Source organism: Haliotis rufescens, unplaced genomic scaffold (genome assembly GCF_023055435.1).
Source record: "Haliotis rufescens isolate VD_foot unplaced genomic scaffold, xgHalRufe1.0.p SCAF_1, whole genome shotgun sequence".
Lineage (NCBI taxonomy): Eukaryota > Metazoa > Mollusca > Gastropoda > Lepetellida > Haliotidae > Haliotis > Haliotis rufescens.
Window position 1 is genome coordinate 77,555,701 of NW_025963779.1, and position 26,162 is coordinate 77,581,862.

The following is a 26,162-nucleotide window of genomic DNA, read 5'->3' on the forward strand; positions in this document are numbered from 1 at the left end:
TAAACCTGCAAAATAAAAGAGGAATATATGGTTCAAGTCAAGACAGGTATTTGCACTGGGCATACTTTTTGTCACTGATGCGTCCAATTTGAAAATGTCCGCCATATGTCTAGCATATATTTCTTTTGGATCTTCACTGACGCCTTAAATTGTTTAACCTTGATCAAATAACTTTTCAGCAAGAGTCGTATAACACTCTTGGAAATATTCGCAGAAAGAGCTCTTCAGTTGTACCCCTCAAAAGTTGTGAAACATAGACACCAAAGGCGGTTCGACCTGCTGGCATATTAGTGAGTGAGTGAGTGAGTGAGTATGGTTTTACGCCGCTTTTAGCAATATTCCAGCAATATCACGGCGGGGGACACCAGAAATGGGCTTCACACATTGTACCCGTGTAGGAGGGAAGCCCATGGGATGTCTACTTAATGCCTAAATATCTTACCCCCAGATGTTATCAACGAGGAGGTCCATCATTTCACATGTTGTTTTCTCTGTAAACTTCAGATAGTATTTGCTTCATTTTGACAAATTGCCCTAAACCCCTGAATATCGATATGTAACTATATCAACGTTTAGCAACAAAGCCCCATGTATCAAGGAATGAAGTATTTCCTGACGTTTGTCATGAGAGATAGTACAATGTTGAAAAATGAAATGTTTTGGCAGAATTAAACTTGATTCTTTTATAAGATTTTAAACATTCAAGCAATCTTTGAAACAGGGATTTTGTGGTTCATTTGCTGAACCCAGCAATAAATCTCTCTTTGTACGGATTTTATGGAGCTTTGGAATCCAGTACAAAAGAGGAATGGACATGTCTTCAGGCTTTGGAGTCGAGTCAAAAGTTGATAGTACCGGCACATGGTTTGGGCAGATTTCTTCCTCAGTAAACATACTGGCCTTATATGTGGCATTATTTGATATGTCTTTTATACCATATAACATAATGGTTATGCTATTTGAGGCCTATTTGAACTACATACCTTTCATGTAGGAAAGGCAGACTTTGGATGACAGCTGGTTGGGATAGAATGATGGGTGTATTACAATTCTTTTCCTCCTTTTCAGTTTGCACACTCTCCCAATGACAACATCACGCACTCAACAAGTTCCTCTCCGGCATCCATAATGAGTTTGAAGTTATGATCCCAATTGGTACGAGGCTGCTCACGAAATGTTTGGCCATATTTGAGTAACTGACGAAGGGTGTCACCAGCGATTACTGAGTATATGCCCAACAGGTTGGTGGCAGTATTATGAGTCTTGTCAGCCACAAGTAGTGGAATTTACATCATGAGCTGCCAAGTCCACGTTCAGTAACACTTTCCCGTGACTGCACAACATGTAACCTGTACACACACTTTGCCATAAATGATAACGGTAGCACAACTTGTCCCCTTTTCTCGGTATTTCCGTTTTTACGACACAACTGACATGTTGAAAGCTGAGAAGAATTCTCGAATATCTCTCTGTTATTTGTTAAATGTGTTGACCAGTTAATAACACTTTATCTTGATGACTGTGATAGTAGATATGTACAATTGGAATACGAACCGTGTCTAATGGAATACCGAGTCACTTACGGTAATTAGATTGGAAGAAAGATAATGATAGTATCAAACGTTAATTCATATGGTTTGCTGGGATATATTCAACGTTTAACACGTAACATACTTGACATGCAACAAACGGACAACGGACAATGAGATGCATTTTAACAATTTACTATCATTTATGAATAACAAGGAAATGAATTTTCGTGGAAACTGTAAGTAAGAACGAAGCGAAACAATGACCTGATTGTGTGACATCAACTATTGTGACAATTAGTATCTTCATGTGTCGAATTATCCATCAATATAAATGCGCAGGAACTCTGTTCTGTTTTTAACATGACATATAATGCTATTGCTAAACTAAACAGACTCCATAATTCGAGTCTTAATCCCGTTTATCTCATACAGTTGTATAATTGGTCTGTATTATCTTGAATATATGCCTACCACTGAATGTTGTGACAATAAGACTGTCTCTGTGAAACAGACCAGAGTGGTTCATTTATTCACTAACCCGACTCCTCTGATGAGACAATGCTTGTATTGACTTGCTTTTAAATATATTATGTACAATACATTTGGTAGTTTACAAACTATCTTCTTTATTGTTGTATCTTTTAGGTTTGTTCAATCGCATGTTCTAGTTCACGATTAATAATTTTAAAATTAAGCAATCTGATAAACGATTTGTTATCATTAAGTAATTATTAAAAAAACATATACTGTTGGATATGATGTCATGCACGTAAAACACATTTTTTATTGTATTGGTGTGAGTACATATCTTGGATGCTCTGAAGTTTCGAACTGAAAATTTACGAAATCTGATATTTATGTCGACATATCGAATATCATGGTTGTACACCCATCAAGAAATAGTGAGTTGGTGAGGGAGGGAATGTGTTGGGGTTTAATTTTCTTCATGTCAGTTATATCTCCTAGTTTCACCTCAGTCGCAGACTTTTATCGCATAAATGAAACAACCGAGCATCCGTTTCGTCCTAAGAAGGATTATAATCATTTTGAAGCAAATCCTGGTGCACGACAAATCTAGCTGCCACCCTCATGGGGGCCTAGCTGCAAAGAAAGTCGGTTCTTGAAGTAATTTAAAAATAACTAATCTAACACACAATAAAAGCAAATTTGGCATTACGTTCAATTAAGCATTTCAGCCAAAAATCAAATTGCACAGAATTCAGGAAAATGCACGATAGCATTCATAAGCTGGTCACATGCTGTCCATGCCGACTCCAGATGCCACACACAAAGGTACAGCCCATCCTTCAAGTTTACTTTGGCGATTCTGCAGTTTAAGTGTTTCAAGGTCACGTTCTATTTCAGAGTTATCCTTTATGACCACACACAGAACCTACAGTCACACGACCCCCATGGGCTAAAGGCGTGTCGGGCTTCAAATTCCTCGTTAATTAGAGTCATTGAGTGGATGCATTGAAGGCCATATCGCTCGTCAAAGGCGCCACTGTGAATGAGCTGCAGGGGGTACCTAGTGAACTGTGAGGGCTGCCTCTCATGTCCTCTGAACGTGGGTCATTGAACATGCGCTGAATAAAGTAACATTGGATCCTTACCAGTTGTGGTACGGGAGTGACTGAAAATGTATTTGGCATCTGAGAGTCTTTATCTGCATTTAGAAGTTGGATGTAATCACGAGTATTATGGATAACAACTTCTCTATTGTACATACACATCGTTCCAGGGCTTGTTCTTGCCCCTTTATCAAGTGAAACGACACAACTACTTCCATAATAATGCCTAATCCCTGCTATTAGCAACGTCTATTGTACGACTTCGACCATATCATAGTATTTTAAGCGATGCCTCAAAATGTAAAATCATTTGTTTGTTTGTTTGTTATCTGACGCCGCACTCTGCAATATTCCAGCTATATGACGGTGGGCTGTAAATAATCGAGTCTGGACCAGACAATCCGGTGATTGACATCATGAGCATTGATTCCCAAAGTCAGTATACAATAACATGCATCAACCAAGTCAGCGAAACTGACCACCCGATCCCGTTAGTCGCCTATTACGAAAAGCATTGTCACCTTTAACGGCAAGCATGGGTTGCTGAAGACCTATGCTACCCCGAATCTTCACGGGATCGATTCTGATACATAACCATTGGGTAGCAAATTGAAGTTTACAGTATAGCTTTTTTATGTAGGCTGCTTGATAGACAAATTTATGTTCCTAATTAATTGTATAAATCAGTAGGGTTTTACAACGCTTTTGTCTTTACACGTTACATCCATTCAGGAAACTCTGTATTACGAGGCAACGCTTCAACCAGTGCTAGGCTATCCCACCGAACAATCACAATCCAGGTCTGGGTTTTACTTTACCTATTCTATCCCGGATCTTCACGGGTTTTTTTAGGATAAGTATACATCACACACATATATATATTTGCTTACGGAATTATTCGAGAATAGTCCTGATATATTTGAAATACTGTTCAAATCGACGTTAAAAGAGTGGCCTTGAGGTCACTCATTCACTATGTTGCGTTACATATTCGGTTTGTAGTAACAAAACCCTGAGGACAAAATTCTATATTGCTGAAAAAGTATGTATGTCAGATATGGACACTGTGTTTAGGGTTTATACTACGTTGTAAATAGCTATCAGTCGATAAATTGTTAATCACATATTCATCAACAAATGTATTTATATAGCAGATGGAGGAGACTAATTAATTATTTTCAGTGGGAATCCCGGACCTTACGCTTAGGATGAATTGATATTGATATCTTCCTGAATAAAACCTGGCTTAGTTCACGGCTTAGCGTTTTGCTAACAAAAGCGACAAAACCCTTTCCACGACCACATGACATCTCTGCTGAAAGCAAAGGTGAGCGTATCCTGGTGGCACAAACACCTGCACAAGGAAGTAAGTTGTTCACCTGAAAAACACACACGTGAATATATGGTACAAATGAAGATAGGGAATTGCATCGGGCATGATTTTTATTACTGATGGGTCAAATTGGAAAATGTCATCCATAATTTGAAAATGCGGTGTTCCTAATTTAGGCTTTATTGTGGACATGGTCAACATGAAGACATCAATGTGAACCAGTTTTGCCAAATCTTCATATGTCAATGCTGGAAAATAGAGAACCAAGACAGACACTGATTCTGTAATGTGACGTCTTGATATTGTAAGTTCCCCGTTGTTTCTAAGCTACTCAACGTAAAATGGAAATGTTTGTTTTTCTATCACATTTTTAAACAGAAAGGATGAAAATGCAACGTAGCTACTTCACTGCTATCAAACTAATGTATCTAACTCAAATTATTCCTTTTCACATGCTGAAATATGATGATGATGATGATGATGATGATGATGATGATGATGGTGGTGGTGGTGATGAATTAATGGTTTAGAATTGATTCAATTTCATAACAAGCAGAGAAAAATAGCGAATATGTTTATCGATAGTCAGTAACCTTGCGGGTTATTTCGAAACAGAGGTAAGGTCTTTGGTAAGGCTGTTCCCAAGCAGAAGGGTGACAGTAGGAAATTGTGTTGACAATTATTCGAGGATTTTAGGATTTTATTGTTGTAAAGATCCAGTTTAAAAACACATAAGAATACATGATTCCATTGTTCTTTTACGTTGGCAGTCTTTCTCACCAGCGAGCTTCCAACGTCAATGTATCCAGTCTGTTTCCAGAATCCCAAAGACGCCGCCGCAGCCATGCTCCCATGAAAGGTCAAAGGCCAAATGATACCTTTGATTTGGAACATTTGTTGCCCCTCTTTCAGGAACCATTGGGACTGCTATAAGTAAGAACATAACTGTACTCACTCGTTTTAAACAACCTACTTCAGCAACCTTTGTTGAATACTTGGGATTTGTTTGTTCAGTGGCGTACAGGAGACTCAATGGATAGAGGTGGGTGGTACCCTCTACTCAGTGATGTGCCCGAGTATCTCTATCTCTAATGTGCAATAACATAATGATGATGCGTCTGTTTGGTGAAGTACGTGGCATGTGTCTGTTCAGTGACGCGCGGGTGATGCGTCTGTGCAGTGACGTGCTGATGATGCGTCTGTTTGGTGACGTACGTGGCATGTGTCTGTGTAGTGACGCGCGGGTGATGCGTCTGTTCAGTAACGTGCTGATGATGCGTCTGTTTGGTGACTTACGTGACATGTGTCTGTTAAGTGACGTGCGGGTGATGCGTCTGTTCAGTAACGTGCTGATGATGCGTCTGTTTGGTGACGTTCGTCGCATGTGTCTGTTCAGTGACGTGCGGGTGATGCGTCTGTTTGGTGACTTACGTGACATGTGTCTGTTCAGTGACATGCGGGTGATGCGTCTGTTCAGTAACGTGCTGATGATGCGTCTGTTTGGTGACGTTCGTGACATGTGTCTATTCAGTAACGTGCGGGTAATGCTTCTGTTCAGTAACGTGCTGATGATGCGCCTGTTTGATGACGTACTCGGCATGCGTCTGTTCAGTTCCGGGCGTATGATGTGTCCATTCAATTCCGTGCGTATGATGCGTCTGTTCAGTGACGTGCGTGTGATTCGTCTCTTCGAAGACGTCCGAGCGTTTCTTGAATATTGTAACTTGCATAACATGCGTCTGTTAAGTTACGTCCATGTGATTCTTCTGTTTAGTGGCGTGCGTGTGATTCATCTGCTTAGTGACGTGCGCGTGCGTCTCTTCGGAGACGTGAGTGATTCACTAGAATGTTGAAAGGTTTCTTCAGGACCTTCCGCTGTTGAAGATGTTCACATTAATATAAGATTAGTTCTATTTCTGAAGGAAAGATAACATAGACACTTCCTTAGTTTGCTCCACTCTATCAGAAAAGGAACGAGACAGCTATAATTCATAATCAATACCACGACGACACAAACCTTCACGAATCATATGCGAAACTAGTCTGACTCAGATAACTCGAGATAATCGTCGCTGTTTACGTCATCAAAAGTGGAATGCTTGTCATAAAGAAACTATATGTAGTTTGTCACTTGTCACTTTTGAGACGATTTCTTTAACATCGTGATTCCATATTTTGAACGTACACGTGATTCGTTACTTAGATTCAAAAGGTTTTATTACGCCATAAATTCACTCAGGTACTTAATGGGCAGAAACCTTAGCGCATGTTCTACCACTTTCATTGAAGACTTTATGACAAGATGGGCGACTTTAGTCAACCTTTCCTTCATGTCGAGCAATATTCTTGGAGTTCCAGCATTTAATGTCTACATTTCACATCTTTTGAGGTACAATCGAGCATGCATTTTTCCACGAAGATTTCAAAGAGAGTCATACGACCCTTGCTGAAAAGCTGTTTGATCAAGGTTACACCATTTAAGCCCCCAGCAAAGCATTCAAAACGTTGTATGGTAGACATGTGGAAGAAATTCCCGAAATTTGATGCATCAGTGACAAAAATGATGTCGGATGCAATTTCTGATTTTGCCTTGTAGCATGTATTCCCGTGTTTTTTTTTCAGGTGAACAATTGACTTGCCTTTGCATATATTTGTGACGGATTTCACCGTTGGTGCAGGATACACTCACCTTTTCGCGAACACTTGGTATCGTGTAGAGTATTGTATCAAATAGTAATTTGAAAAAAACGGAAATCGACCCTACTCTTAGCAAATATTTCTTATTGATATGAAAAGTTTATTTTCGCATACATTTATGATTATTGAAAGGGTTTTGCCGCTTTTAAATATTAATTATTGCATCACAATTTCTAGCTAAAGGCATCTTAAGAAATGGTCCGCCAGAAATATGGTAGATTGAGTTTTTAATCGCACCATGGACAATTTAATTTCATATATATGCCATTGAGGATTTGTTTAAAACAACAACACGAAATAAACAAACATGGAACAACGGGATTATTTACACTTCTGGCTGCAATACTGTTTCAAAAACATAATTTGTCCATGGCGACTTCCGAATTGAAGGTGAGTGAGTTGGGTTTAATGCCGCTTTTAACAGTATTCCAGTTATATCGTAGCGTGTCAGCTTAATGTGGGAGGAAAGCCCGAATTGATGCAGGTCTCAGACGTTTACCAGTTCGGTGAAACCCACAAGCACGGGTATGGTGTTGACAAACCTAGAAACCCACAATCATAGGTTTCTGGCTTGCCCAAGGGACGCAACTATGCACTGCGAATCGCGGCGCCTTAGACGACTGGGCCACCCGTGCCGTGTTATATTAGATTCTAAAACGAATGAAGTGCACACTAATATGGTTGTGTCACGTACAGTTACAAGTAGGCTTACATAGTTAATATTAATCAAAACAGTTTGAATATGTGTAGTCGACATTCGAGAGGAGTGAGTTTCCATATTTGACATTTTGTTGATTTGTGATTTCATACCGTATTCAGAGTGATAAAATTGTATCTCTGAATAACACCATCTACGATGAAACATGAGCAACTATAATATATACAACGAGGCAATAAATAAATATTTAGTCAATAGTCCATCCCTTTGAGAGACCATTTGGTTAGGAGTAATAAATCTTAATGAATAATTCCCAGTTCTTGTATCAAATTACATTAGCATGACTGCAGATGGGTTACAAACGCAGGATGCAGAAACTGAATGACGGACAAGAGAACGCGTTGCCTGTCGATGACTAATGACGATGGCCAGAAAATGCCAACATTTATCGCATTTGACCAGGTGGAATGGAGATTATTTTCATTAAGATATGACACCTTAGTGTCCAAATGGAAGTCAATGTTGGAACATATGAGGTATTGTCCTTATTAAAAAGGTATGGTGCTAGTTGTCAATATATCATTATTTCAATGATAGCGAATCGGTGAATGTGATATATATTTGGACTGACAGATAGACATTAAAAAAAACGTTATCAAGTCCACCTGGCAAGGGTATTCAAACGGAGATGTATCTCAATTCAATTAACCTGAAGACAACCATGCTGAAAGATCAAAGGCATATTTGACTCCATCATGGCTATGACTTTGACTTGATATACCATCTACTGCTTGCTTTGACGTTTGGATGAACGTGAAAAAAACCCGAGTGACTGATAAAACTATATGGAGTACTGCAAAGCATCACATTTAACGAAGAGGGACTTTGACATTAAAGTTTAAATTTTACAAGTCTCGTGTTATCTTTGATGCCCAACGCGAAGCATTACATTTTACCCAGAGGCAAATCTGAGCATATTTACAGACTAATTAGAAAAGGGGGCAACGAGGACGTGCGGTACAGAACAGGACAGACCGGACCAGAACCTCATTACACTCCAGGCTATTACAAATACCACCAGGGTTACAAGATCAAGAGTTTCATGGTGGCCTCATTTGAAGTATGCATTATTTCTTAACGAAACGTTGTCGAGCAATTCTCCTGTGGATATTTTGGAATGTACATTTTTCATTGTTTAGTGTAATAAAAATATGTAAACACATAATGAAATTCGTTCCAAATATCTTGGGATGTGCTTAGTGGAAACACCCTTTGAATAAATGGTATTTTATGTCACAGGTCATTTCAGTTGGAAGTTGTACGGAATAAAAGTACTTGTACATACAAAGATTTGCGTTAAAGTTCACTGACTCAATGGTGATATTTCCCTTAACAACATCATAAAACGTTGCTTCAGAGAAATGTGCGTGTCAAAATACTATTTCAGGATAAATCATCTTCCGAGCATATTTTTATTTTAGATTTTAGCCGATTTATTGAATGAAAATTCTCATTGGGACAAATAGTATTATTTCCTTTCAGATCTCCATGACATTTACAAGCCATTTATCAGCTTTAATAACTATTTATTAATACTAATAGCTACAAGCATATTGTAAAATCTTATGTGATAGTTTGGATGATTTTGGAGGTAGAAACCGTGCCCGGAGAACAGACATTTCTATTTAATCGTCAAATATTCTCCCAGTTTCAGCGTAATGCATTTATAGTAGTCTGTTCAACAGTGAAGGTCGCTTCTGCAGTAGTTTGTCACTCCAATGTCGACGTTATATAAGAGCGTCTTTTTGTCCCTAAGAACGAACTAGGACGAGGACCATTTCGGCCAAAAAGATTTGTATCATTTTCACAACAAAACTTGAAACAATCGTTGTTGAAGTTTTGTATTCTTTGTTTTCTTTTCAACACTTTCATGCTGTTTTCATTTCAATGCTTTGCAAATTTAAATGCAGAGGGAAGGTTAAATATGCCAAACGCTGATTCGGGAGGTATATGTCAAATGCTGATTCGGGAGGTTCTCAGGAGGAGTTTTTCTAATATTGAACATGAATCTGACAATCATCAGAGATGTGGGCATGGTGAAAAATACATCATGGTTCACGGGATTGCCCATGGTTATATATTCTCTTGTAGTTCAAAATGTCGTCCTTTTTCGCTCTTCAAAGGCAAATATCTGTCTTCTACCATGCAAGAGTTCCAAAACTTTCAAGGGAAAGAAATAACAAAGATTAGGTGTAAATCATATGAAAAGTTTTCCGTAACTATAAAAAGTGCGATTTTGATTGGACCAAATGGGCTCGCATCATGACTAATCATTCGATGGTCATGTACTGGAATAGTTCCCCTTTAGCATTATGAACCACCGCCTCTGTTGTCTGGTGGACACACGCACGCACGCACGCACGCACGCACGCACGCACGCACGCACGCACACGCACACACACACACACACACACACACGTCGCTATCTTAGTGCAATAATCTTGAACGCAACGTTAAACCTAAAAACGGCTTGGTAGCCCCATTAACATACCAGAGAACTACCGATAAAGTATTGATTTATTTGTAACTTGATCAAAAAGACACAAAACGATTCTGCTATAAGACCGGCAATAAGATAGTGTTCTTACATAAAGTGATATATCGTTAATAATAAGGTGATTTCGTGGAATTGTATGTACCGATTAAGGTTTACAGAACAATCACAATCACGTCGGAATGTGAGCGTGACGACTAATGATATGTTGTTAGCGGTAGTTCGGTTCTCGGATGACTGACAGCATCTCTGGCTTGTAACTGAAGCTAACCAGCAGATCTGCCTCGGATAATTTCACACAGTGGGATTGTCTCGCTGACTGCAGCTGAAGTAGACTCGTGGCGACTTCAGATGCCCGACCAGGTTTATCACTCACGGTCCAGGGTTATTTGAGGTCTGTTTGAAGGACCACGTTACATGGAGTGCTACATCACTGATGGGTAGGTGTGGGTATAATAGCATGCTGCAGACAACAGACAACACCAGTCTAACGATCTACTTACAGGTCCAGATGCATACTTAACATGTTGGTTGGTTGGTTGGTTTGTTGTTTAACGCCGCACTCAGCAATATTCCAGCTATATGACGGCGGTCTAAATAATCGAGTCAGGACCAGACAACCCAGTGATTAATATCATGAGCATCGATCCACGCAATTGGGATCGATGACATGCATCAACCAAGTCAGCAAGCCTGACAACTCGATCCCGTTAGTCGCCTTTTACGACAAGCATAGTCACCTTTTACGGCAAGCATTAGTTGCTGAAGACCTATTCTACCCCGGAATCTTCACTTTACTTAACATGTAAATGTATGAAACATAACTAAATCATTTGGTTAGATTGTCAAAAACAACAAGAACGGACTTCTGAATGCGGGTTACTTCAAAAATTACTTGCATTTTTCCAGCATGTTGTATATAGTACCGCACTCCGCCCCCATTCAACAGCGATGACGATGCTCATGATATAAATCACTGGTTTGTCTGGTCAGACTCGATTATTTGGAGGCTGTCGTGATATAGCTGGAATATTGTGACCCTGATATATATATATATATATTGGTGTAGACTAGGACATTATAATGCGTGAAGTCAATAAACAACGAGTTTCCCCTTTATTATACATGTATGTGTGTGTCTCCCAATGGCTATTTGATGGAGTCGGCCCCTTTCTTCTTGCAGCGCTCGTCACGCCGAAGACCCGGGTTCGATTCCCGACATGGGTACAATGTGTGAAGCCCATTTCTGGTGTCCCCCGCCGTGATATTGCTGGAATATTGCTTAAAGCGGCATAAAACCAAACTCACTCACTCACTCAACTCACTACATGAAATATCGTAAGAGGTGACTGACGGGAAGTTAATCTCGCTGACTTGGTTGATACATGTCATCGTTTCCCAACTGCGTAGATCGATGTTCATGATATCAATCACTGGATTGATATGGTCGAGACTCGATTTTTTACATATCGCCGTCATATAGCTTGAATATTGCTGTGTGTGGCGTTAGTCAAACAAATAAACCAACAAAGCATGAACTATAATTGGATAAACTGTAAAAGACCAAGCTAACGTTTTGGTGTTTTTGTTTGATGGATGTTGTCAGTTCATCTTTGTCTCATGTGGCCGTTACCAACAGTACCAGCAGGACGAGTGTGACAGTCAGTGAGTGAGTGAGTTGGGTTTAACGCGATACATTACATCTCGGTTATATCACGGGGTGAAAGCTTAATGTGGGTTGCAAGCCTAAAGAGGAGCAGGTTTTAGATGTTTTACGTTTTGATTAAACTCGTGGGAACTGTATACTGATGACAGTCCAATGGTTATTATCAGGGCGAATCTGGTATTCGTGCACTACCGCAGTACACAAATCACACGTATTGGATGGATCTTAAAGTATCAGCTGTAGTTATAGAACGTTCTTAAAACTCTGAAACCTTCTTGATTTACGAGCCTGACGGAAAATTAGAATTTCAACTGCTGCTATCAATTTCTTTAACATTTCACGGGATTTTTTCCGATTCCTGATTCCCGGAATGTTTTCAATGTGAAATTCTAGTTCTGTACACGTTGTCTACATTTTTCAGGATGAACTTTTGACAGTCGGCATCATTCTTCAGGAATCCTTGTAATTAACGCTTTGGTTGATGGGCAGTACCGCGACGCCAGCAGCACTGAAGAAGTCCCCATGAGTGGAACATCGCGTCTGCTTGTCACAACACAAACGCGCTTCAACAACAAGTTATCGAGCGCCGGCGCGAGCAGATTGATCATGAAGTAGCAATAGGGCGGATTTAAACATCGCATAAGATTATGTCAGTCTGATTCTATTATCACTACGCCACAAAGAATTACTGTACGCAGGTAAGGGGTCTATTTTCAAACAATTTCAGGTTGGTACGCAATTTTATTTTCAAGACTTCGATGTTGATTTATTTATTGTAATTACACTTGTGGTTTTATATGACCTCTCATGTAGATTGTTTAATTATTATTTGAAATTATAATTACCAGTTTCAATAGTTCTCTATGATGTCAGGGAAGCCGCGTTGTTGAAGCGTTCGCCGACACATATGTGTTATTGGTACACTTGGAGCCAGTATAAGTATTAATAAGAAACAGAGTAACAAACGAATATGAATTTCCTGTTGAGTGTAATGACCGTTAAATGTTTTGAAATATGGTTTAAAAGAAAAACCCTACCCGAATGACATCGATGAAAAGAAACTCCACAAAGTATATGTTATTATGGATTTGAGTTGAGAGAAACGTCGCAGATATTTTTGTACTTACAAACATAATACTAAATCCTGAAATTTCTGATTTCAAACTTTTTATCTGGATAAACAGTGGTTTCTCGGTACTCATTAAATCATCGCGACCTAATTGTTGATATCCCAAGTACACGAGTGTTGTGAAGACAAGCGAGGGCATTACAGGACCTCCCACAATATCACAAACACACACAATACACCTTAGTGTTTGTTTACACATGTGAAAAGCGTTCTGGATTATTTAATATCTCAAACTGAACAATCAGAAGCGGATAGTCTCCGAAGTCGTGGTAGATGATAAATAATGTTGACACAGTTGTTTTCATTACTTCGTTGTATGTCATTGAAATACGACTACTGAGGCAGGGCCACGGAGATACGGTCACTAAGACACGGCCATTTAGAGACAGCAAATAGATACTATTTTCCTATTGAGAACCAAGCCTATATCTAAGTCTTGGTTCCAACCTTGCCATTTTACGCCAACGTTCGTGACACAACAGGTCACTACAGGTCATACGTCCCCGCACGTTGAATAGTGAGTAAATACTCAAATATGCCATATGTTATTGACATTTTTATCATTATGGTTCCATTCATAATGTTCATAAATATTTATAAAATGCTAAATATCCATGAACCGATATGTGAGTGAGTGAGTATTGTTTACGCCGCTTTTAGCAAAATTCCAGCTATATCATGGCGGGAGACACGAGACCGCACCGCACCGCACCGCACCGCACCGCACCGCACCGCACCTGTGCACCTTAACATGTGTCACTGACTGAGTGTGTGTTGTAACGTTACTTTGAACAGTTATATCACGGCACACCAGCTTGATGTGGGAGGAAAACCAGAAGTGGGGCATGTCTTGGAAGTTTACTATTTCGTTTAAATAAAAGTGACAACCCTTTTCATAATCATACTATCTTAATTTCCTCATCCAATCTACGAATCCGACTATATATTAACCATGTGTTAATGATTTACCCTCATCGTTCTTTTACCCACGACCAGTCGAATGTTGCCACACGGTTTATTGACAAACCGGGAAACATCAGAGGGTAAATCTGATCCTGAATCATAGGACACTTTGGGTCCCCGAATAGTGTTACAAAATGGTTGAGAATCAATCGCCCAAACACAACCAAAACAATTTGCTGAGTACTGAACGTGTACAGTACCCAGGTCAATGGAACTTGAGTTTAAAGTGAATCTTTACCGGCCCTTACAGCATGCCAACCTACAAAGATATGGGTATAAAAGGAACGATTTACTGTTCAGTCACACCCAAACCGTTGGACAACAGAAAGAACAAGCTGTTGGTATGATACATCAAGGAGCAACGCATCACCACGTTGCAAGGAGTTTTTGCTGTAGACGAATGCTAGAGAGACTTCCTCCATCTGAGAATGGATCACTGTAGCATTACAGGTGGAATACAACATTGAATACTGGTGGAGAATATAGAGACAGGTGGAGTCACATATGGATCTTTAACAAATCGAAAGATTTACTTGAACTTTATATTCCCTAATGAATACAGTAAACTTCGTTTATAACGAACACGCCTTTAACGAACTGACGGATATAACGAACTTATGTTTTAGTCCAGGCCATTTGCTGTATATATGTTGTATATCTGCTTATAACGAACTACGGTTATTACGAGCTAAAATTAGTTGTCCCTTTGAGTTCGTTTTAACCGTAGTTTACTGTATGGTATTTGTTTCAAAGAAATGGGTTCTGGAGTTTCAGTTTATTACAATATTTAACGTTTTTTGTCACTTTGTGGAGACTGAATGTAACTCTCCTCAGAATCATGTAGGTTGATGAAGTCTCTGATTTACATATATCGTTGTCAAATTTGGTGACAGAACATTTAGAGCAGTATCAGCTATCCCCATGAGTACTAACTGTGACCCTCTCCCAGCTGATCTATTTGACGTTTTAACTTCTTTAGTTAAAGAGAGGACACCTGTTCACAATGGCACAATGTTCAACCTCAGTTTCAGATATATGATAGATGAAATCATTTCATTGACAATGCCAAGATAAACGAGTACCTTGACGTCATCTATCCACCAGAGTTGGAAACCAAGAAACTAAAGTACATTCAGTGTTTTATCTGTATATTGTGCATAATGCATCATGATGGAAACCTACGACAAGAGGGATACTTTTGATTTCCCCTTCATGTCAAGCAATATACAGCTTTTCAATCAAGATGTGCTCACCTTCAGCTAACACCTGGTGTCATCACTATTTCATAGTGTATCCTAAACACATGCTTATGATTATTGAAATTGTTTTGTGGCTTTTATTCACCGTAAAAGGCCTGGTTCAGTCATTCCAGAAATGGAAGACAATCAGGGGTCTTTTCTTGATATGACACATCGCTTGTCGATATAATATTCTATGTTATACGATGCTATGACCTTTCCACGGAGTTGTCACGCCTCTTTTCTTACTTGCACTTACTTGCATTTTTAACGTAACCTGTGAGTGACGAGGGCTACCGTAGAGAAGAACATGCTTACCCATTTCGCGAATACCTGATGTCATCAATTTGATCCATTCATATATATTGTTCATCACTATTTTGCATTGATACCCTAAGGAATTTGTAATGTCAGATATTCGAAACTGAATATTCTTTGGCGTTGACGTTTTAGATTAAATTTTAGAAACACTTGTATATTAAAGGGACTATTATCAGTTGTCTTGTCCCAAATGGTTTATCGGTAATCTTATTGGGGGAATCAAACGTTCTACTCTCTTGAAAAACATGTGTGAAGCAGCCAGATTCCAAATGACCAAAAAACTAACAAATCATTCTGCACATAAACACACTGTCTGAAAGTTGAACTATGCTGCAACAAATCAAAGCAAGGAAATAACTCGTTACAAGAATACAAGATTTCTGTGAACACTGTCACATAAATCAAAATCAGCACAATCAAAAAACCAAAATAACATTCCATCCATCATAGTAACTTCCCAATTTCATTTGTTCCTGACATTTCCGTGACGTACAGCGGCCAAATGCGTAATGTTCAATTGTCAACTGAAATTCAGCAATCTCAAATACTATTCACGTTTCTGGTGGCGTCAGTCCTATGACTGCTCGTAATATAATTGGCGAAAATATTACGATAATCTTGTTATACCTTCAAGTTCAGTTCCAGTCAAACTAAACCGAATTTCCATCGAAAGTGACAGTGACGCCGACGTAAATGTGCTATCTTAAGAGCGCTGCTTGGTTCGAAAAACTGAGGTGAAATAATGTCACTATTATAATCAAATATCTCAGAATAAATCGTTATCATTGTAATTATTATTGCAGTTTCAAATGTGCTCCAACTCTTTATTCAATTGTTGTTTATGAAATAGTTCAGGAACTTATGGCTCGGCGAATTAATTATTCTAAAAGGAATTAAATTGTCATTTGTGTTGCTTCACACGGCTAGTACTGGATTTTTCAAAGGGGAAAGATTTAAGGTGGTCATGATAAAAAAAACTGACCAATCGCTAAAGGCTCGGAAAATACAGATTAACATAACCTCAGTTGATATTCCATATTAAGACAAATACTCGTAAGGAATCGTGTACATGTACATGTTTTATCCGTATGTTCACTATATATATGCTTGAGGGTTTAATGGTTAATGCGTTTTTGGTGAATGGGAGAGAGTACTTATGCTGTGTTAACTGGGTTTTTTAATTCTGGTGCGTCAATCCACTCTGGGAGGACGGTTTTAGACGTTTACCATTTTATAAACCAGTAATCATTATCAAGGCTCAATCGAAAAGAACCGCGATTAAAGGATTCTTGCATGCCTGAAGGACTAAGAATTTAGTAGCTGCCCTTCCCCACGTTTGCCTAGAAATCCTTCAATGTAGCTTGTTAGGTGTCAGTACTGGGTTTAAATACAAAACTGTAGTTGGCAATATCCCATGACACCACCTAGATGTAGACTTTAATGTATGTGATGATATGTTGGTAGGCTTTGAAATGGATCTAAGATCACCTAATACATGTACTTTCAATAGCTAAAACACATTATAGACATGTAGCGTTATTATATAACATGTAACAAAAACACGTTATGTGTTAAGCTTCTGCTATTTGTATGGATTTTATGACTGTTTTAAAAGATGTTACGCAATGTTACAGTGTTCCCATATGCTTTGAATGTATTACGCATGTGACGTTAATTAAGACAATACTTATCTGTCCCAGTCAACGTGTGCAGCCATCACACAGTCTGACAAGGAAGAACCTTGTACTAAGCGGCTCCTGGCAGACCATAAAATCAAATTATCAAATAGTTGCACGTGTTAGATAATTGCGCAGCAAGGAATGTGAACCAGTCAAACATGCCATGATTTTATTGGCTGTCTAGAAAGAAAAACCTTATTTGATTGGTTGGGCAAACTGAAGGAAACAGGTGGGGCTATGCATGTCAGGGTGAAGTTCCCCGTCTATAATTCAAACGGCACTCCTGCGCTCTTCGGTTTTCGGTAGATAATTAAGGACACGTCTGCATTTTAAGTGTTTTCGTGTTTTGTTCCGATCCAAAGTTTTCATCAAAGGCATACAAAGATGTTTTAAAAGTTACCGAAGAGTAAAAAAAGCTACTCCACTTATAGCAAAGCGAATATTAGACAGCTCACTCTCTCCCTCGCTAATTACATGTCAGAAAGGTACACATACCCAGTAAATATCTTATCAATTAATCCGTCGATCAATGTTCCTGCTTATGTCAACAGTTCAAGCAAACGAGCTGCGACGTTTCATCATGTTCTTCATAGCTCTGAAAACCAGAAACTGTAACCAATGATGTGTGCTATGTATTTAACAGTGTCAACCTGCATTCTGTGTTAGCAGAAGGGCAAAAGAAAATATACAATTGAAAACTTGGATTCGACCAAAATATTACAAATGTTCTGAAAAGTTACCGGACTGAAAACAGTCGCCGAATCACTGCGAACTTAAGGTACAAAACACGTAGTTTTTAGAAGTCTACCATTTTGTAAAACAATCTTAGGAAGTTGCTGACAAACCAAGATAACATTTTAGCAAATATCATGACAAATTAAATGTTTTCCGATTTGATAATGTACATATTACCTATATCACGAGTGACTGGTCATTCCTGTCTATACCATTTGTTTTACTATTCTGATTCTTATCGATGTGTTCATCACAGATACTGCTTTATAATTACCGTGTGGAAGTTTGAAAGGTTGAATGTTGTATACTTAATGCTAAAGTTAAACAAACATAAAACATAACTACAATCATGTCCTTGGTATTTGATGTGAGTGACATATCAAAATATCGAGATCGACATATTATTATATTAATAATCATATGAATAAAACATTTCATTAATGTTCCCGTCATATCACGAAACACAGCAAACTTAAGGTCCAAATCACAACTATGGTACCCATATAAAATACATCGCCATCGAATAACCATTTCTTGTTTGTTTCATTGTAGCCACTATCAAACATGGGTACCGTGTATACGTTCATTTTCCCGGCAGTTCATTTGGGCCTGAGGCCGATTGTATTGTATTTTATCTGTGTCCACTTGTTTCTTGAAGAAAATAGCGTCATCCATTTAAATAGATAAAACATCATATCAAATCATATGAAACCGCTCTCGTCATATTTCCGTTTGTCTAGCTCCTGGCTTTGGCGATTTTTGTGTGTTTGCAGTTCATCTTAAGAGCAAGAAATCACCTGAAACAAACATGTTATTACGTGTTTGTGGAATAAAGTCAAGGGCAGGGTGCAATTACCAGTATATGTGTTGCCACGCCAACTCCAAGCGACTGGAAGGTGATACCTATCCTCGATTAAATTAAAACGAAGATGATAAACCTTGAAATTATAGCGCTCTTGAAAACTCAACACCAACAACACTACAATATTTAAGGTACTAAAAGCATCTTCTTCAAGAAAAGCATTATACATCCGGCATCGAGGTGCGCCACAAGAAACTGATACATGACGACATTTACAGTGCAAGCAGATAAAACTGGAGCATCTTCACTCCCTGTACAAGAAATAACATTCACAGAGCAACTACATGTAATTAACTCGTGTTGTCGATGAGCGTATAGGTCGCCTCCTACCGTCTGGGCCCAAATTATTCAAGAAAAGATTAAGAGAGAGAGGGGTGTCTAGTCCGTGTCAGGCAGTTGATGGTTGACTTGTACCGAGCAATATCCTACATATTCACTGCCACTTAAGCACAGTATTTACTGTCAAGCGTATAACATATACATCAACGTATATAAGACTGAAGTTAGCGTTTGAACAAGAGTGGCTAGCTGCTAAAGATGTAATGCTAGAAGACATATTTTCCACTGGATTCATGTATACGTAAGACAGACAGTTTGTCAACAAATGCGTTCAGTCGTCAGTATGTTAACATATTTCATAGGGGTTAGTCTATCCACAACAGCTAAGGTGTAAAACCGGCAGTCTTTGTTGATATTGATGAAAAAACGCAACAAATTATGGCGAGACTTAACCGTGTTTACATGTGTGTGCCTTGTTTGAAATACTTACGACCTCTTCATCTGCTCGAAATCTTTCACGACATGTATATAGCGTACACATTTCCATGATTTCGTCGTAGATGCCAAAATATAAATTTCGAAATGACAAAGGAAGGGGATGAGGTGAAATTAGGATTATTGCACAGCGACGTGCAAGCACCTGTGTGTGTGGCTGCTTGTACAATAAAAACGACAAAACCATCATAATAATAACATAAGTTTTCATTGTAAGAGTCCATTGTACGATAATGACTGTATGATAATGTTACGTGTCAATTCCCAAATTGAAACAATATGTTAACCCTGACATTTGTACGTAAAAGAACTTAGTGTGAAACAAACAAACCACCAACAAGTGGTATACAATCAAGAAATGTATTACGATATTTTCCTTTAAGTTTACAAATCAATAAGAATTACTCCACAGCAATTACAATGGCAGTACGCAATAGAGTGGTGGTACAATATTCAATGGCAATAAATAATATGATGGCAGTGGTCATTATTAAATACAGAAAAACAGTGGTGATAGCAAAAATCAGTGATAATAATATATGTTCGCCCCAACGTTGGTGCCCGCCACAAACATGCTAAGGCAAGTCGATTGTTCACCTGAAAAAACACGGAACATAAGAACTGTTTAAGCTTTGAAATACCTTGATAACCAATTGTTAACGTACATATACAATGTACATGTAACTCGAAAATGCAAGGATGTCCTGTAGTCAAAACTCCTTGTGTAGCGTTTTACCATGTTATCAATTTATCACTAAATATAGAACGTGACACTGAGTAAAAATAACAGAGCAGGGTTAATGTTTACATTTGAATCGTAAAGGAGTAATTAATAATAAAATTATAATCGAGAATAGAGAATTGCATCGGATATAATTTCAGTCGCCGATGCATCACATTTGGAAATGTCTCCTACATATCTGCTTTACAACGTTTTGAAAGATTTACTGAGGCTTTGAATGTTGGAACCCTGAGCAAATAACAATTGGGCTAGAGTTGCATGCGGCCTTTCGTAGAAAGAGCTTGCTCGATTGGACGTCAAACGTTGTGAAATCTTGACACCAATGGCTGGAGCTGCTGGTGTGTTGCTCGATATAAAGGTAAAGATGACTTTGGGAAAGTTAACGTCATTCCTCTTGCCATACAGTCTTGTAGATAGATTCTTGTCACTCTGAATATTTATCAATTTGTAAGCTCTTAAACGATCTAAGTATGAAACAGGTGGGGCAGTTTCACTGGTCTCTTTTTATCTGGTTCAGGTGGGTAAATCAATGGAAAGACATTGGCTATTTCACCATTGTTGAATATGATATGATCTCATTTCGATATAGCTGAAACTGAAGTCAAACCTATGGGCCAAATTCCCTTTTTCAGCAAGGAGATGAGCACAGTTGGTGCCCCTGGGATTTGTGCCTTCTTGCCTGAATGTCTCGTCCACAAGTTCCACATTGATGTTATCAAAAGTCAAGGATTTCAGATACTGTTTTCACGGTAAACTTCAGATTAGCTTCCATTTTTGACAAATTGTCCTGAACCTTTCGAAAATAGAATATCAATGGTCACCGCTTTTAGTGGATCAAGGCATGAAGTTCGTCGTGTGGGATAGTGGTGTACGAAGCTGAACAATCAAAAGTTTTGACATGATCGAACTCGGTTCTTTTCTGAGATTTTGTAGAAAATTCGAGCAAATCCTTTGAGTTTTTGAGAATCTACATTGTATTAATTCCACTTGTCTCAGAACTTTTCCTTGCTTGAGTGTATTAATGATTATGGTTAATCTTTGAGACGGGATTTGGTGGCACATACCCTGGACACCGCAATATATTTCTTTTTGTAGGGACTTTATGGAGCTGATTCCAGTCCATAAGAGGAATGGGCGGCTCTTCAGGATTTAGAGTCAAGCCAAAAGATGACAGCACAGATGTGTGGTTTTGACACATTTCTCCCTCAGTTAACATTTTGGCCTTATATGCCGGCATTATTTTATATGTCACTTATACCAAGTTCTCTGATCAAACAAATAATGTAGTTGTAGTTACATATAATGGTTATGTTCTTTGAGGCCTTGTCAGTGGGAAAAAACCTTTCATGCATGGCAACTAGACTTTGGATGATAACTGGCTTGAAAGGAATGGGTTTATTTCAGTTGTGTTATCTCTATTTCGGTTTGTGAATTCTCCCAATGACAACATCACGCACTGATCATGACTAAACCTGAAAGGCATTCACTAGTGTCATCTTCTCTTTTGGACCATGTTGTACCAGTTTCATAGCGATAGTCCACTTATATTCAATGACGCAGATTAATAGATACACACCACTCAGACATATTATGCCTCCGAGCCGACCAGTCCGTGTTGCATCCATGCCGAGCGCTAGGCAGGCAGGGTAACAACAAATACCATCTTTTAACAGTTTGATATGACACAGTCAGTACATCAAAGGAAAGAAACTAACAACTTTGTTACTATTTAGGTTTAAACGCGAATCGAAAAAAAGAGAACAGTATGTAAGACCATCGTTAATGCGATAGTGTATGCTACCTAGGTTGTTGTTGTTGTTGTTGTTGTTGTTGTTGTTGTTGTGTGTTGTCTAATCTTCCCGGGGCTTTTTAGGATAAGTATACTTCATACATTCAGGTAGTTAGCTTCTCTCAACAGTAAGGATTAAAAAGATTTACATCGCATACCTATTTCATTTACACGAACGGTATGAAGTATACGTCTAGGATAAGTATACTCCATACCCTTCGTTATGTGACTGTGGCGTGTAAATACAACAGGTATGCAATGTAGAGTTTTTAATAATTACTCATGAGAAGCTAACTGTCTAAGTGGCTATCATCCGCCATGTAAAATCCCATACAATCTGGTTGGCCGGCCTGTATGGTTGTCATGACGTCAACCTATTTGATGTGACGTCATATGCGTATCACGTCTTAACTGATTCACTTTGCGGTGTGGGTGACCATTCTGAAAATCCAGTGGCGGTTACAAGAAAGCTATAATTTCCAAATATGTTACCGAAAATAAGCTAATAAGTATTTTACTTGTGAACTCATTATTTAAAAAATCGTTAAACGTGTCGATAGCGGAGTGTTCTGGATTTTACGAGCTGAACGTTCGTGAACACCACTCGATATTCGGTGTCGTGGTGTACAATCCCATGCAGCTCATAAAATCACACGCACCTCGCTATTGACACATGCAACTATTAAACTCAATTACTGTAGTTTATGAAACTGAAAGATACAATGATTTTTGTCAAGTTACCCAATGACATGCAATTTGTAACATGTAGAAGGATATCATCGTCATTTGCATTAACGTATGTTCTGCGCTTGCGACATTCATTACCGAACATCAAAAGATTTCGCGTCATCAAATGATTAAAAAATGTCCTTCATGTGCAGAAACCTAGGTGCATGTTCCATCAGTTCCGTTGAGCATGCAGTTAATTACTGAATTCAAAGAGCGCCAACGGAGAATTATTATTAAGATTTCCTGATTCTGTTGTGCCATAAATAACAACCGTTTTATGTGTGTTTGTTATGAGAACTGACAAACCATAGTGACATCAAACATCGTCGTGCTGCCCGCGGACGTGGTAATGTGAAATCGGATTTGCGTCGATCAAACTAATAGAGTTTGACATTTTGAAGTTTTAGTTCTTTTACATGATCGTTGTATGTATTAGAACATGAAGTATTGACAGTGAAAGGCATTTATTATGTTCCAATGCATCTTTTATGTGCTACTGGCATCCAATATATCGTTAGCGCACGCTGAGGTATCGAAAATTGTCCCCATTTGTGAATCATGTGTCCTCCTGAGAGGTTCTTCCACAGGCTATAAACATGTGGTGTCTCCATAGGAAAGTGTGTGACTCGTTCAACGTTGCCTCTCTTCGTGCAGCAGGTACCCATTAGTATTGGAAAGTTATGTGAATCAAAACCATCTTGTCCTAGCAGGCAGTCAAAGATAAATACTCCCCAAGGATCTGAGAATGCAAGTGTAATACGCATTGATCTTTGACCGTGGTTCAAAACACGTAATGTATACTGAACCGCAAAAGAAACGTCACCCCAAGTAACATTGCATGAAAAGTTGTCATATAAATATCTGGGTAATGTTTGTCAAAGTTTCTAAAATGTAATATTAGCTTGTCCGGAAAAATGAAATTTGATGATAAAAAAACAAACCAGATGACAATAAAAACCGATCGCCCAAACGCATCACGGCAACGGCCATGGTAACCCGATGCACCCGAGTTCCGTGCAAATTGAAATGCACATGCATTCCCCCATTTCTTGCCCTATGAAAATCCAACCAGATCTGATAACATTCATTCGTTATTGTATTGCTACCGCATGCCAAGATTGACAAGAAATCAGCGACACCAAGCCCTTGGACGATTGCAATCTGGACAAACCGACCGGCAAGTAGCCCATGCATTTCAAGTCCACGTGAGGACCATATACAGGCTCCAGCAACGGTACCAGACCACCAACACTACAAATGACTTACCACGTAGTGGAAGACCAAGAGTCACCACCCGACGTCAGGATCGTCAGATTGTGCGACAGCATCTTCAAGGTCGCATTGTTACTGCTGCGGAAACTGCTCGACAGACCATGGGGACACACCAGCGACACATTAGTGCGGATACCGTGCGTTGACGATTGACGAGCAGACACCTCCACTGTCACAGGCGACACCGAGGACCCATTCTGACACCATGTCATCGCCGAGACCGTCTTCAGTGGGCAACACACCACCAGCATTGGCGCCACCAGCAGTGGAGAAGAGTCCTCTTACTGTATCTGTAAGAGCCTTTACTGTATCTCAACATCAGATAGCAGAGAGAGAGAGAGAGAGAGAGAGAGAGAGAGAGAGAGAGAGAGAGAGAGAGAGAGACAGAGACAGAGACAGAGAGAGAGAGACAGAGAGAGTCTTGCGACGCCGTGGGGAACATTATTCGGATGCTTGTTTTGTTTAGAGAGACTCGTGGGGTGGTCCGGGCATCATGGTGTGGGATGGAATTGGTCTTGCACAGAGGGTCGGCCCTGTGGTCTTCCAGAACATCGGTCGAGGGAGAGGCAATGACGTCACAGCAGCTCGGAACATTGATCAAGTCATAAGACCACGAGTTTCAGCAGGATAACGCCCGTGCCCACACTGCGAGAGCAACAAGAGACTTCCTCCAGCAGAATGGCATCAGAACCATGCAGTGGCCTTCCCTCAGTCCCGATTCAAATCCCATTGAGGACCTGTGGGTCGAGATTCAAAGACGGATGAATGACGTCCGACCAAGGCCGACAACTGCAGCTGAACTGCGTCAGCCGTTCCTCTGAGTGTGGGCTCAAGTGCCTATGGCCTTCATCAACCGCCTCATCCATTCCATGTATCGACGTTGCACGGCAGTCATTAATGTACATGGCGACATGAGATACTGACTTGTGATGCCATTTTCTCAGAGACTAGTGTTGTGTTTCACACAATTGACACAATTTGACACATTAATTTCAACCTTGATGATCAGTTTTGCCACGTTTCATCTTTTTAAAATGTCTCAAAGTATGTTTACAGTGTTTGTATAAATAAGGTTTCTCATATATCTATCAATGGTGACGTTTCTTTTGCGGTTCAGTATAGTTGACACTATGAATTCACTCAAAGTGATGTTTATCCTGTATTACACTAGCGGTAAAGTTACACAAAGCCCACAAACGTCAAACGCGGATTGTTTCTGTGTTGTTGTTTTTGTTGAAGAAAAGACGGATGCATAATTGGCATCCAATACTTATACTTATTCAGCCGTAATGGTTTTCATGTGGGCGAGAAATTATTTTGTATCAAGTCATCTCAGAAACAACTCTTGCACATTAAATGAAACATAACAAAGTCTGTCAACTCCGTCAAAACTGGCTTTGATGTTAAATATGTTCAACAGATTTGATAAACAGCCATAAAAGATCCAATCCGGTGCCATAAAAGCATGATAATATGAAAGGAATAAACCTAAACCGAAAACCTGTGACATTCAAGATCGCTGTGATTATATTGGAATTCTAGGTGTGCGCAGACTTAGGCATTTTCCCAAAAGGCTATAATCTTAGTTGATTTACAAAAAAAATTAGTTGACCTGGCTTCCTAATGTCGGCGTCACACAATCTTAGTTGATCTACATAATAATTAGTTTATCTGGCTTCCTATTGTCGGTGTTACGCAATCGCAGTTGATCTACATGATAATCAGTTGATCTGGCGTTCTATTGTCGGCGTCAATCAATCTCATTTGAGTTACAGAAGAAGTAGTTGATTTAGGCGTTGTTCTGGATTTCGAATGTCGGTGTCACACAATCTGATTGATTTACCGAATAATTATTTGATCTGGCTTCCTATTGTCGGCGTCACACAATCCTAGTTGATGTACATAATAATTAGTTCAT

General features: G+C 39.2%; 1 protein-coding gene across 1 annotated transcript in view; it reads left to right on the forward strand.

Annotated features, from left to right (window-relative positions):
- Window positions 1–12,618: 12,618 nt before the first annotated feature.
- Window positions 12,619–26,162, forward strand: part of LOC124147872 (PDF receptor-like) — a 51,145-nt gene continuing 37,601 nt past the window's right edge. Inside the window, exon 1 of the mRNA XM_048401352.1 lies at window positions 12,619–12,709. The gene's annotated coding sequence lies outside the window, so the exon portion shown is untranslated. The remainder of the gene's footprint in view (window positions 12,710–26,162) is intronic.